Genomic DNA, 16,349 nt, shown 5'->3' on the forward strand with positions numbered 1-16,349 from the left:
ACAGACGTCCACGAAAAAATTTGGCATTTTTGACGTTGGAATCCGGATCACCCAAAAAATAGTGTGCTATAGCACACGAAAATCATCGAAATGAGGCGTATGCTCGCTTCGGGGCTCGTTTGACCCTCCAAATGGCCCGGCCAATCCGTGATGGCCAACCGTATGCATAGACAAGGTCTTGACGGACTTCCACGAAAAATTTGGCATTTTTGACGTCGTAATCCGGATCACCCAAAAAATGGTGTGCTATAGCACACGAAAATCGTCGAAATGAGGCGTACGCTCGCTTCGGGGCTCGTTTGACCCTCCAAATGGCCCAGAAAATTCGTGATGGCCAACCGTATGCATAGACAAGGTCTTGACGGACGTCCACGAAAAAATTTTGCATTTTTGACGTCGGAATCCGGATCACCCAAAAAATGGTGTGCTATAGCACAAGAAAATCATCGAAATGAGGCGTATGCTCTCTTCGGGGCTCGTTTGACCCTCAAAATGGCCCGGACAATCCGTGATGGCCAACCGTATGCATAGAAACGGTCTGAAAGGACGTCCACGAAAACATTTGGCATTTTTGATGCCGGAATCCGGATCACCCAAAAAATGGTGTGCTATAGCACACGAAAATCGTCGAAATGAGGCGTATGCTCGCTTCGGGGCTCGTTTGACCCTCCAAATGGCCTGGACAATCTGTGATGGCAAACTGTATGCATAAACAAGGTCTTGACGGACGTCCACGAAAAAATTTGGCATTTTTGACGTTGGAATCCGGATCACCCAAAAAATAGTGTGCTATAGCACACGAAAATCATCGAAATGAGGCGTATGCTCGCTTCGGGGCTCGTTTGACCCTCCAAATGGCCGGGAGAATCCGTGATGGCCAACCGTATGCATAGACAAGGTCTTGACGGACGTCCACGAAAAATTTGGCATTTTTGACGTCGTAATCCGGATCACCCAAAAAATGGTGTGCTATAGCACACGAAAATCGTCGAAATGAGGCGTACGCTCGCTTCGGGGCTCGTTTGACCCCCCAAATGACCCAGACAATTCGTGATGGCCAACCGTATGCATAGACAAGGTCTTGACGGACGTCCACGAAAAAATTTGGCATTTTTGACGTCGGAATCCGGATCACCCAAAAAATGGTGTGCTATAGCACACGAAAATCGTTGAAATGAGGCGTATGCTCGCTTCGGGGCTCGTTTGACCCTCCAAATGGCCCGGACAATCCATAATGGCCAACAGTATGCATAGACAAGGTCTTGATGGACGTCCACGAAGTTTTTTTGCATTTTTGACGTCGAAATCTGGATCACTCAACAATGGTGTGCTATAGCACACGAAAATCGTCGAAATGAGGCGTATGCTCGCTTCGGGGCTCGTTTAACCCTCCAAAATGGCCCGGACAATCCGTGATGGCCAACCGTATGCATAGACAAGGTCTTGACGGACGTCCACGAAAAAATTTGGTATTTTTGACGCCGGAATCCGGATCACCCAAAAAATGGTGTGCTATAGCACACGAAAATCGTTGAAATGAGGCGTATGCTCGCTTCGGGGCTCGTTTGACCCTCCAAATGGCCCGGACAATCCATAATGGCCAACAGTATGCATAGACAAGGTCTTGATGGACGTCCACGAAGTTTTTTTGCATTTTTGACGTCGAAATCTGGATCACTCAAAAATGGTGTGCTATAGCACACGAAAATCATCGAAATGAGGCGTATGCTCGCTTCGGGGCTCGTTTAACCCTCCAAAATGGCCCGGACAATCCGTGATGGCCAACCGTATGCATAGACAAGGTCTTGACGGACGTCCACGAAAAAATTTGTTATTTTTGACGCCGGAATTCGGATCACCCAAACAACGGTAAGTTACGAAAATCGTCGAAATGAGGCGTATGCTCGCTTCGGAGATCGATTGACCCTCCAAATGGCCCGAACAATCCGTGATGGCCAACCGTATGCATAGACAAGGTCTTGACGGACGTCCACGAAAAAATTTGGCATTTTTGACGTCAGAATCCGGATCACCCAAAAAATGGTGTGCTATAGCACACGAAAATCGTCGAAATGAGGCGTATGCTCGCTTCGTGGCTCGTTTGACCCTCTAAATGGCCCGGACAATCCGTGATGGCCAACCGTATGCATAGACAAGGTCTTGATGGACGTCAACAAAAATATTTGGCATTTTTGACGTCAGAATCCGGATCACCCAAAAAATGGTGTGCTATAGCACACGAAAATCGTCGAAATGAGGCGTATGCTCGCTTCGTGGCTCGTTTGACCCTCTAAATGGCCCGGACAATCCGTGATGGCCAACCGTATGCATAGACAAGGTCTTGATGGACGTCAACAAAAATATTTGGCATTTTTGACGTCAGAATCCGGATCACCCAAAAAATGGTGTGCTATAGCACACGAAAATCATCGAAATGAGGCGTATGCTCACATCGGGGCTCGTTTGACCCTCCAAATGGCTCGGAAAATCCGTGATGGCCAACCGTATGCATAGACAAGGTCTTGACGGACGTCCACGAAAAAATTTGGCATTTTTGATGTCGGAATCCGGATCACCCATAAAATGGTGTGCAACAAAAATCGTCGAAATGATGTGTATGCTCGCTTCGGGGCTCGTTTGACCCTCCAAATGGCCCGGACAATCCGTGATGGCCAACCGTATGCATAGACAAGGTCTTGACGGACGTCCACGAAAAAATTTTGCTTTTTTGACATCGGAATCTGGATCACCCAAAAAATAGTGTGCTATAGCACACGAAAATAGTCGAAATGAGGCGTATGCTCGCTTCGGGGATCGTTTGACCCTCCAAATGGCCCGGACAATCCCTGATGGCCAACCGTATGCATAGACAAGGTCTTGACGGACGTCCACGAAAAAATTTGGCATTTTTGACGTCGTAATCCGGATCACCCAAAAAATGGTGTGCTATAGCACACGAAAATCGCTGAAATGAGGCGTATGCTCACTTCGGGGCTCGTTTGACCCTCCTAATGGCCCGGACAATCCGTGATGGCCAACCGTATGCATAGACAAGGTCTTGACGGATGTCCACAAAAAAATTTAACAATTTTGACGACGGAATTCGGATCACCCAAAAAATGGTGTGCTATAGCACACGAAAATCGTTTAAATGAGGCGTATGCTCGCTTCGGGGCTCGTTTGACCCTCCAAATGGCCCGGACAATCCGTGATGGCCAACCGTATGCATAGACAAGGTCTTGACGGACGTCCACGAAAAAATTTGGCTTTTTTGACGTCGGAATCTGGATCACCCAAAAAATAGTGTGCTATAGCACACGAAAATAGTCGAAATGAGGCGTATGCTCGCTTCGGGGATCGTTTGACCCTCCAAATGGCCCGGACAATCCCTGATGGCCAACCGTATGCATAGACAAGGTCTTGACGGACGTCCACGAAAAAATTTGGCATTTTTGACGTCGTAATCCGGATCACCCAAAAAATGGTGTGCTATAGCACACGAAAATCGCTGAAATGAGGCGTATGCTCACTTCGGGGCTCGTTTGACCCTCCTAATGGCCCGGACAATCCGTGATGGACAACCGTATGCATAGACAAGGTCTTGACGGATGTCCACAAAAAAATTTAACAATTTTGACGACGGAATCCGGATCACCCAAAAAATGGTGTGCTATAGCACACGAAAATCATAGAAATGAGGCTTATGCTCGCTTCGAGGCTCGTTTGATTCTCCAAATAGCCCGGACAATCCGTGATGGCCAACCGTATGCATAGACAAGGTCTTGATGGACATCCACGAAAAATTTGGCATTTTTGACGTCGGAATCCGGATCACCCAAAAAATGGTGTGCTATAGCACACGAAAATCATCGAAATGAGGCGTATGCTCGCTTCGGGGCTCGTTTGATCCTCCAAATGGCCCAGACAATCCATGATGGCCAACCGTATGCATAGACAAGGTCTTGACGGACGTCCATGAAAACATTTAGCATTTTTGACGTCAGAATCCGGATCACCCAAAAAATGGTGTGCTACGAAAATCGTCGAAATGAGGTGTATGCTCGCTTCGGGGCTCGTTTGACCCTTCAAATGGGCCGGACAATCCGTGATGGCCAACTGTATGCATAGACATGGTCTTAACGGACGTCCACGAAAAAATTTGGCATTTTTGACGTTGTAATCCGGATCACCCAAAAAATGGTGTGCTATAGCACACGAAAATCGTCGAAATGAGGCGTACACTCGCTTTGGGGCTCGTTTGACCCTCCAAATGGCCCAGACAATCCGTGATGGCAATCCACATGCATAGACAAGGTCTTGACGGACGTCCACGAAAATTTTTTGCATTTTTGACGTCGGAATCCGGATCACTCAAAAAATGGTGTGCTATTGCACACGAAAATCATCGAAATGAGGCGTATGCTCGCTTCGGGGCTCGTTTGACCCTCCAAATGGCCCGGACAATTCGTGATGGCCAACCGTATGCATAGACAAGGTCTTGACAAACATCCACAAAAAAATTTGGCATTTTTGACGTCGGAATCCGGATCACCCAAAAAATGGTGTGCTATAGCACAAGAAAATCATCGAAATGAGGCGTATGCTCTCTTCGGGGCTCGTTTGACCCTCCAAATGGCCCGGACAATCCGTGATGGCCAACTGTATGCATAGAAACGGTCTTGAAGGACGTCCACCAAAACATTTGGAATTTTTGACGTCGGAATCTGGATCAGCCAAAAAATGGTGTGCTATAGAACACGAAAATCGTCGAAATGAGGCGTACGCTCGCTTCGGGAATCGTTTGACCCTCCAAATGGCCCAGACAATCCGTGATGGCCAACCGTATGCATAGACAAGGTCTTGACGGACATCCACGAAAAAATTTGGCATTTTTTACGTCAGAATCTGGATCACCCAAAAAATGGTGTGCTATAGCACACGAAAATTGTCGAAATGAGGCGTACGCTCGCTTCGGGGCTCGTTTGACCCTCCACATGGCCCAGACAATTTGTGATGGCCAACCGTATGCATAGACAAGGTCTTGACGGACGTCCACGAAAAAATTTGGCATTTTTGACGTCGGAATCCGGATCACCCAAAAAATGGTGTGCTATAGCACTTGAAAATCGTTGAAATGAGGCGTATGCTCGCTTCGGGGCTCGTTTGACCCTCCAAATGGCCCGGACAATCCATAATGGCCAACAGTATGCATAGACAAGGTCTTGACGGACGTCCACGAAATTTTTTTGCATTTTTGACGTCGGAATCCGGATCACCCAAAAAATGGTGTGCTATAGCACACGAAAATCGTCGAAATGAGGCGTATGCTCGCTTCGGGGCTCGTTTAACCCTCCAAATGGCCCGGACAATCCGTGATGGCCAACCGTTTGCATAGACAAGGTCTTGACGGACGTCCACGAAAAAATTTGGCATTTTTGACGCCGGAATCCGGATAACCCAAAAAATGGTGTGCTATAGCACACGAAAATCGTAGAAATGAGGCGTATGCTCGCTTCGGGGCTCGTTTGACCCTCCAAATGGCCCGGACAATCCGTGATGGCCAACCGTATGCATAGACAAGGTCTTGACGGACGTCCACGAAAAAATTTGGCATTTTTGACGCCGGAATTCGGATCACCCAAACAATGGTAAGCTACGAAAATCGTCGAAATGAGGCGTATGCTCGCTTCGGAGATCGATTGACCCTCCAAATGGCCCGAACAATTCGTGATGGCCAACCGTATGCATAGACAAGGTCTTGACGGACGTCCACGAAAAAATTTGGCATTTTTGACGTCAGAATCCGGATCACCCAAAAAATGGTGTGCTATAGCACACGAAAATTGTCGAAATGAGGCATATGCTCGCTTTGTGGCTCGTTTGACCCTCTAAATGGCCCGGACAATCCGTGATGGCCAACCGTATGCATAGACAAGGTCTTGATGGATGTCAACGAAAATATTTGGCATTTTTGACGTCAGAATCCGGATCAACCAAAAAATGGTGTGCTATAGCACATGAAAATCGTCGAAATGAGGTGTATGCTCGCTTCGGGGCTCGTTTGACCCTCCAAATGGCCCGGACAATCCGTGATGGCCAACCGTATCCATAGACAAGGTCTTGACGGACGTGCATGAAAAAATTTGGCATTTTTGACGTCGGAATCCGGATCACCCAAAAAATGGTGTGCTATAGCACACGAAAATCGTCGAAATGAGGCGTATGCTCGCTTCGGGGCTCATTTGACCCTCCAAATGGCCGGACAATCCGTGATGGCAAACCGTATGCATAGACAAGGTCTTGACGGACGTCCACGAAAAAATTTAACATTTTTTACGCCAGAATCCGGATCACCCAAAAAATGGTGTGCTATAGCACACGAAAATCGTCGAAATGAGGCGTATGCTCGCTTTGGGGCTCGTTTGACCCTCCAAATGGCCCGGACAATCCGTGATGGCCAACCGTATGCATAGACAAGGTCTTGACGGACGTCCACGAAAAAATTTGGCATTTTTGACGTCGGAATCCGGATCACCCAAAAAATGGTGAGCTATAGCACACGAAAATCGTCGAAATGAGGCGTATGCTCGCTTCGGGGCTCATTTGACCCTCTAAATGGCTCGGACAATCCGTCATGGCCAGTTGTATGCATAGACAAGGTCTTGAAAGAAGTCCACGAAAAAATTTGGCATTTTTGACGTCGGAATCCGGATCACCCAAAAAATAGTGTGCTATAGCACACGAAAATCGTTGAAATGAGGCGTATGCTCGCTTCGGGGCTCGTTTGACCCTCCAAATGGCCCGGAAAATCCGTGATAGCCAACCGTATGCATAGACAAGGTCTTGACGGATGTTTACGAAATATTTTTCGCATTTTTGACGTTGGAATCCGGATCACCCAAAAAATGGTGTGCTATAGCACACGAAAATCGTCGAAATGAGGCGTATGCTTGCTTCGGCGCTCGTTTGACCCTCTAAATGGCCCGGAAAATTCGTGATAGCCAACCGTATGCATAGACAAGGTCTTGACGGACGTCCACGAAATATTTTTCGCATTTTTGACGTCGGAATCCGGATCACCCAAAAAATGGTGTGCTATAGCACACGAAAATCGTCGAAATGAGGCGTATGCTCGCTTCGGGGCTCGTTTGACCCTCCAAATGGCCCGGACAATCCTTGATGGCCAACCGTATGCATAGACAATGTCTTGACGGACGTCCACGAAAAAATTTGGCATTTTTGACGTCGGAATCCGGATCACCCAAAAAATGGTGTGCTATAGCACACGAAAATTGTCGAAATGAGGCGTATGCTCGCTTCGGGGCTCGTTTAACCCTCTAAATGGCTCGGACAATCCGTGATGGCCAATTGTATGCATAGACAAGTTCTTGACAGACAACCACGAAAAAATTTGGCATTTTTAACGTCGGAATCCGGATCACCCAAAAAATAGTGTGCTATAGCACACGAAAATCGTCAAAATGAGGCATATGCTCGCTTCGGGGCTCGTTTGACCCTCCAAATGACCCGGAAAATCCGTGATAGCCAACCGTATGCATAGACAAGGTCTTGACGGACGTCCACGAAATATTTTTCGCATTTTTGACGTCGGAATCCAGATCACCCAAAAAATGGTGTGCTATAGCACACGAAAATCGTCGAAATGAGGAGTATGCTCGCTTCGGGGCTCATTTGACCCTCCAAATAGCCCGGACAATCCGTGATGGCCAACCGTATGCATAGACAAGGTCTTGACGGACGTCCACGAAAAAATTTGGCATTTTTGACGTCGAAATCCGGATCACCCAAAAATGGTGTGCTATAGCACACGAAAATCGTCGAAATGAGGCGTATGCTCGCTTCGGGGCTCGTTTGACCCTCCAAATGGCCCGGACAATCCATGATGGCCAACCGTATGCATAGACAAGGTCTTGACGGACGTCCACGAAAAAATTTGGAATTTTTGACGCCGGATTCGGATCACCCAAAAAATGGTGTGCTACGATAATCGTCGAAATGAGGCGTATGCTCGCTTCGGGGCTCGATTGACCCTCCAAATGGCCCGGACAATCTGTGATGGCCAACCATATGCATAGACAAGGTCTTGACGGACGTCCACGAAAATATTTGGCATTTTGACGTCGGAATCCGGATCACCCAAAAAATGGTGTGCTATAGCACACGAAAATCGTCGAAATGAGGCGTATGCTCGCTTCGGGGCACGTTTAACCCTCCAAATGGCCCAGAAGATCCGTGATGGCCAACCGTATGCATTGAAACGGTTTTTACGTACGTCCACGAAAAAATTTGGCATTTTTGACGCCGGAATCCGGATCACCCAAAAAATGGTGTGCTATAGCACACGAAAATCGTCGAAATGAGGCGTATGCTCGCTTCGGGGCTCGTTTGACCCTCCAAATGGCCCGGACTATCCGTGATGGCCAACCGTATCAATAGACAAGGTCTTGACGGACTTCCACAAAAAAATTTTGCATTTTTGACGTCGGAATCCGGATCACCCACAAAATGGTGTGCTATAGCACACGAAAATCGTCGAAATGAGGCGTATGCTTGCTTCGGGGCTCGTTTGACACTCCAAATAGCCCGGACAATCCGTGATGGCCAACCGTATTCATAGACATGGTCTTGACATACTTCCACGAAAAATTTGGCATTTTTGACGTTGTAATCCGGATCACCCAAAAGATGGTGTGCTATAGCACACGAAAATCGTCGAAATGAGGCGTACGCTCGCTTCGGGGCTCGTTTGACCCTCCAAATGGCCCAGACAATCCGTGATGGCCAACCGTATGCATAGACAAGGTCTTGAGGGACGTCCACGAAAAAATTTGGCATTTTTGACGTCGGAATCCGGATTACCCAAAAAATGGTGTGCTATAGCACACGAAAATCGTCGAAAGGAGGCGTATGCTCGCTTCGGGGCTCGTTTGACCCTCCAAATGGCCCGGACAATCCGTGATGGCCAACCGTATGCATTGAAACGGTTTTGACGTACGTCCACGAAAAAATTTGGCATTTTTGACGCCGGAATCCGGATCACCCAAAAAATGGTGTGCTATAGCACACGAAAATCGTCGAAATGAGGCGTATGCTCGCTTCGGGGCACGTTTAACCCTCCAAATGGCCCAGAAGATCCGTGATGGCCAACCGTATGCATTGAAACGGTTTTTACGTACGTCCACGAAAAAATTTGGCATTTTTGACGCCGGAATCCGGATCACCCAAAAAATGGTGTGCTATAGCACACGAAAATCGTCGAAATGAGGCGTATGCTCGCTTCGGGGCTCGTTTAACCCTCCAAATGGCCCAGACAATCCGTGATGGCCAACCATATGCATAGACAAGGTCTTGATGGACGTCCACAAAAAAATTTGGCATTTTTGACGTCGGAATCCGGATCACCCAAAAAATGGTGTGCTACGAAAATCGTCGAAATGAGGCGTATGCTCGCTTCGGGGCTCGTTTGACCCTCCAAATGGCCGGGACAATCCGTGAAAGCCAACCGTATGCATAGACAAGGTCTTGACGGACATCCACGAAAAAATTTGGCATTTTTGACGTCGGAATCCGGATCACCCAAAAAATGGTGTGTTATATTACACGAAAATCGTCGAAATGAGGCGTATGCTCGCTTCGTGGCTCGTTTGACCCTCCAAATGGCCCGGACAATCCGTGATGGCCAACCGTATGCATAGACAACGTCTTGACGGACGTCCACGAAAAAGTTTAGCATTTTTGACGTCGGAATCCGGATCACCCAAAAAATGGTGTGCTATAGCACACGAAAATCGTCGAAATGAGGTGTATGCTCGCTTCGGGGCTCGTTTGACCCTCCAAGTGGCCTGGACAATCCGAGATGGCCAACCGTATGCATAGACAAGTTCTTGACGGACGTCCACGAAAAAATTTGGCATTTTTGACGTCGGAATCCGGATCACCCAAAAAATGGTGTGCTATAGCACACGAAAATCGTCGAAATGAGGCGTATGCTCGCTTCGGGGCTCGTTTGACCCTCCAAGTGGCCTAGACAATCCGAGATGGCCAACCGTATGCATAGACAAGGTCTTGAAGGACGTCCACGAAAAAATTTGCCATTTTTGACGTCGGAATCCGGATTACCCAAAAATGGTGTGCTATAGCGCACGAAAATCGTCGAAATGAGGCGTATGCTCGCTTCGTGGCTCGTTTGACCCTCCAAATGGCCCGGACAATCCGTGATGGCCAACCGTATGCATAGACAAGGTCTTGACGGATGTCCACGAAAAAATTTGGCATTTTTGACGTCAGAATCTGGATCACCCAAAAAATGGTGTGCTATAGCACACGAAAATCGTCGAAATGAGGCGTATGCTCGCTTCGGGGCTCTTTTGACCCTCCAAATGGCCCGGACAATCCATAATGGCCAACAGTATGCATAGAAAAGGTCTTGACGGACGTCCACGAAAAAATTTTGCATTTTTGACGTCGGAATCCAGATCACCCAAAAAATGGTGTGCTATAGCACAAGAAAATCGTCGAAATGAGGCGTATGTTCGCTTCGGGGCTCGTTTGACCCACCAAATGGCCCGGACAATCCGTGATGGCCAACCGTATGCATAGACAAGGTCTTGACGGACGTCCACGAAAAAATTTGGCATTTTTGACGCCGGAATCCGGATCACCCAAAAATGGTGTGCTATAGCACACGAAAATCGTCGAAAGGAGGCGTATGCTCGCTTCGGGGCTCGTTTGACCCTCCAAATGGCCCGGACAATCCGTGATGGCCAACCGTATGCATAGACAAGGTCTTGACGGACGTCCACAAAAAAATTTGGCATTTTTGACGCCGGAATTCGGATCACCCAAAAAATGGTGTGCTACGATAATCGTCGAAATGAGGCGTATGCTCGCTTCGTGGCTCGTTTGACCCTCCAAATGGCCCGGACAATCCGTGATGGCCAACCGTATGTATAGACAAGGTCTTGACGGATGTCCACGAAAAAATTTGGCATTTTTGACATCAGAATCCGGATTACCCAAAAAATGGTGTGCTATAGCACACGATAATCGTCGAAATGAGGCGTATGCTCGCTTCGGGGCTCGTTTGACCCTCCAAATGGCCCGGACAATCCGTGATGGCCAACCATATGCATAGACGAGGTCTTAAAGGACGTCCATGAAAAAATTTGGCATTTTTGACGTCGGAATCCGGATCACCCTAAAAATGGTGTGCTATAGCACACGAAAATCGTCGAAATAAGGCGTATGCTCGCTTCGGGGCTCGTTTGACCCTCCAAATGGCCCGGACAATCCGTGATGGCCAACCATATACATAGACAAGGTCTTGACGGACGTCCACGAAAAAATTTGGCATTTTTGACGTCGGAATCCGGATCACCCAAAAAATGGTGTGCTATAGCACACGAAAATCTTCGAAATGAGGCGTATGCTCGCTTTGGGGCTCGTTTGACCCTCCAAATGGCCCGGACAATCCGTGATGGCCAACCATATGCATAGACAAGGTCTTGACGGACGTGCATGAAAAAATTTGGCATTTTTGACGTCGGAATCCGGATCACCCAAAAAATGGTGTGCTATAGCACACGAAAATCTTCGAAATGAGGCGTATGCTCGCTTTGGGCTCGTTTGACCCTAGAAATGGCCCGGACAATCTGTGATGGCAAACCGTATGCATAGAAAAGGTCTTGACGGACGTCCACGAAAAAGTTTTGCATTTTTGACGTCGGAATCCGGATCACCCAAAAAATGGTATGCTATAGCACAAGAAAATCGTCGAAATGAGGCGTATGCTCGCTTCGGGGCTCGCTTGACCCTCCAAATTGCCCGGACAATCCGTGATAGCCTACCGTATGCATAGACAAGGTCTTGACGGACGTCCACGAAAAAATTTGGTGGAAATGGTGGTCTATAGAACACGAAAATCGTCGAAATGAGGCGTATGCTCGCCTCGGGGCTCGTTTGACCCTTCAAATTGCCCGAACAAACCGTGATGGCCAACCGTATGAATAGACAAGGTCTTGACGGATGTCCACGAAAAAATTTGGCATTTTTGACATCGGAATCCGGATCACGCAAAAAATGGTGTGCTATAGCACACGATAATCGTCGAAATGAGGCGTATGCTCGCTTCGGGGCTCGTTTGACCCTCCAAATGGCCCAGATAATCCGTGATGGCCAACCATATGCATAGACAAGGTCTTGATGGACGTCCACGAAAAAATTTGGCATTTTTGACGTCGGAATTCGGATCAACCAAAAAATGGTGTGCTATAGCACACGAAAATCGTCGAAATAAGGCGTATGCTCGCTTCGGGGCTCGTTTGACACTCCAAATTACCCGGACAATCTATGATGGCCAACCGTATGCATATACAAGGTCTTGACGGACGTCCATGAAAAAATTTGGCATTTTTGACGTCGGAATCCGGATCACCCAAAAAATGGTGTGCTATAGCACACGAAAATCTTTGAAATGAGGCGTATGCTCGCTTTGGGGCTCGTTTGACCCTCCAAATGGCCCGGACAATCCCTGATGGCCAACCGAATGCATATAAAAGGTCTTGACGGACGTCCACGAAAAAATTTGGCATTTTTGACGTCGGAATCCGGATCACCCAAAAAATGGTGTGCTATATAGCACACGAAAATCGTCGAAATGAGGCGTATGCTCGCTTCGGGGCTCGTTTGACCCTCCAAATGGCCCGGACAATCCGTGATGGCCAACTGTATGCATAGACAAGGTCTTGACGGACGTCCACGAAAACAATTGGTGGAAATGGTGTGCTATAGAACCCGAAAATCGTCGAAATGAGGCGTATGCTCGCTTCGGGGCTCGTTTGACCCTTCAAATGGCCCGAACAAACCGTGATGGCCAACCGTATGTATAGACAAGGTCTTGACGGATGTCCAAGAAAAAATTTGGAATTTTTGACATCGGAATCCGGATCACCCAAAAAATGGTGTGCTATAGCACATGATAATCGTCGAAATGAGGCGTATGCTCGCTTCGGGGCTCGTTTGACCCTCCAAATGGCCCTGATAATCCGTGATGGCGAACCATATGCATAGACAAGGTCTTGACAGATGTCCATGAAAAAATTTGGCATTTTTGAAGTCGGAATCGGATCACCCAAAAAATGGTGTGCTATAGCACACGAAAATCGTCAAAATGAGGCGTATACTCGCTTCGGGGCTCGTTTGACCCTCCAAATGGGCCGGACAATCCGTGATGGCCAACCGTATGCATAGACAAGGTCTTGATGGACGTCCACGAAAAAATTTGGCATTTTTGACGTCGAAATCTGGATCACCCAAAAAATAGTGTTCTATAGCACACGAAAATCGTCGAAATGAGGCGTATGCTCGCTTCGGGGCTCGTTTGACCCTCCAAATAGCCCGGACAATCCGTGATGGACAACCGTATGCATAGACAAGGTCTTGACGGACGTCCATGAAAAAATTTGGCATTTTTGACGTCGGAATTCGGATCAACCAAAAAATGGTGTGCTATAGCACACGAAAAATCGTCGAAATAAGGCGTATGCTCGCTTCGGGGCTCGTTTGACCAACCTAATTGCCCGGACAATCCGTGATGGCCAACCATATGCATAGACAAGGTCTTGACGGACGTCCACAAAAAAATTTGGCATTTTTGACGTCGAATCTGGATCACCCAAAAAATGGTGTGCTATAGCACACGAAAATCGTCGAAATGAGGCGTATGCTCGCTTCGGGGCTCGTTTGACCCTCCAAATGGCCCGTACAATCCGTGATGGCCAACCGTATGCATATACAAGGTCTTGACGGACGTCCACGAAAACATTTGGCATTTATGACGTCGCAATCCGGATCACCCAAAAAATGGTGTGCTATAGCATACGAAAATCGTCGAAATGAGGCGTATGCTTACTTCGGGGCTCGTTTGACCCTCCAAACGGCCCGGAAAATCCGTGATGGCCAACTGTATGCATAGACAACGTCTTGACGGACGTCCACAAAAAAATTTGGCATTTTTGACGTCGGAATCCGGATCACATGAAAATCGTCGAAATGAGGCGTATGCTCGCTTCGGGGCTCGGTTGACCCTCCAAATGGCCCGGACAATCCGTGATGGCCAACCGTATGCATAGACAAGGTCTTGACGGACGTCCACGAAAACATTTGGCATTTTTGACGTCGGAATCTGGATCACCCAAAAATGGTGTGCTATTGCACACGAAAATCATCAAAATTAGGCGTATGCTCGCTTCGGGGCTCGTTTGACCCTTCAAATGGCCCGGAAGATCCGTGATGGCCAACTGTATGCATAGATAAGGTCTTGACGGACGTCCACGAAAAAATTTGGCATTTTTGACGTCGGAATCCGGATCACATGAAAATCGTCGACATGAGGCGTATGCTCGCTTCGGGGCTCGTTTGACCCTCTAAATGGCCCAGACAATCCGTGATGGCCAACCGTATGCATAGACAAGGTCTTGACGGACGTCCACGAAAAAATTTGGCATTTTTGACGTCGGAATCCGGATCTCCCTAAAAATGGTGTGCTATAGCACACGAAAATTGTCGAAATGAGGCGTATGCTCGCTTCGGGGCTTGTTTGACCCTCCAAATGGGACGGACAATCCGTGATGGCCAATCGAATGCATAGACAAGGTCTTGACGGACGTCCATGAAAAAATTTGGCATTTTTGACATTGGAATCCAGATCACCCAAAAAATGGTGTGCTATAGCACACGAAAATCGTCGAAATGAGGCGTATACTCGCTTCGGGGATCGTTTGACCCTTCAAATGGGCCGGACAATCCGTGATGGCCAACCGTATGCATAGACAAGGTCTTGACAGATGTCCATGAAAAAATTTGGCATTTTTGAAGTCGGAATCGGATCACCCAAAAAATGGTGTGCTATAGCACACGAAAATCGTCAAAATGAGGCGTATACTCGCTTCGGGGCTCGTTTGACCCTCCAAATGGGCCGGACAATCCGTGATGGCCAACCGTATGCATAGACAAGGTCTTGATGGACGTCCACGAAAAAATTTGGCATTTTTGACGTCGAAATCTGGATCACCCAAAAAATAGTGTTCTATAGCACACGAAAATCGTCGAAATGAGGCGTATGCTCGCATCGGGGCTCGTTTGACCCTCCAAATGGCCCGGACAATCCGTGATGGACAACCGTATGCATAGACAAGGTCTTGACGGATGTCCACGAAAAAATTTGGCATTTTTGACGTCGGAATCCGGATCACCCAAAAAATGGTGTGCTATAGCATACGAAAATCATCGAAATGAGGCGTATGCTCGCTTCGGGGCTCGTTTGACCCTCCAAATGGCCCGGACAATCCGTGATGGCCAACCGTATGCATAGACAAGGTCTTGACGGACGTCCATGAAAAAATTTAGCATTTTTGACGTCGGAATCTGGATCACCCAAAAATGGTGTGCTATAGCATACGAAAATTGTCGAAATGAGTCGTATTCTCGCTTCGGGGCTCGTTTGACCCTCCAAATGGCTCGGACAATCCGTGATGGCTAACCGTATGCATAAACAAGGTCTTGACGGACGTCCAAGAAAAAATTTGGCATTTTTGACGTCGGAATCTGGATCACCCAAAAAATGGTGTGCTATAGCACACAAAAATCGTCGAAATGAGGTGTATGCTCGCTTCGGGGGTTTTTTGACCCTCCAAATGGGCTGGACAATCCGTGATGGCCAACCGTATGCATAGACAAGGTCTTGACGGACGTCCACGAAAAAGCTTGGCATTTTTGACGTCGGAATCCGGATCACCCAAAAAATGGTGTGCTATAGCACACGAAAATCGTGGAAATGAAACGTATGCTCGCTTCGGGGCTCGTTTGACCCTCCAAATGGGCTGGACAATCCGTGATGGCCAACCTTATGCATAGACAAGGTCTTGACGAACGTCCACGAAAAAATTTAGCATTTTTGACATAGGAATCTGGATCACCCAAAAAATGGTGTTCTATAGCACACGAAAATTGTCGAAATGAGGCGTATGCTCGCTTCATGGCTTGTTTGACCCTCCAAATGGGCCGGACAATCCGTGATGGCCAATCGAATGCATAGACAAGAAATTGACGGACGTCCATGAAAAAATTTGGCATTTTTGACGTTGGAATCCGGATCACCCAAAAAATGGTGTGCTATAGCACACGAAAATCGTCGAAATGAGGCGTATACTCGCTTCGGGGCTCGTTTGACCCTCGAAATGGGCCGGTCAATCGTGATGGCCAACCGTATGCATAGACAAGGTCTTGACGGATGTCCACAAAAAATTTGGCATTTTTGACTTCGGAATTCG

The sequence above is a fragment of the Solanum lycopersicum genome, chromosome 4, assembly GCF_036512215.1.
Source record: "Solanum lycopersicum chromosome 4, SLM_r2.1".
Classification (NCBI taxonomy): Eukaryota; Viridiplantae; Streptophyta; class Magnoliopsida; order Solanales; family Solanaceae; genus Solanum; species Solanum lycopersicum.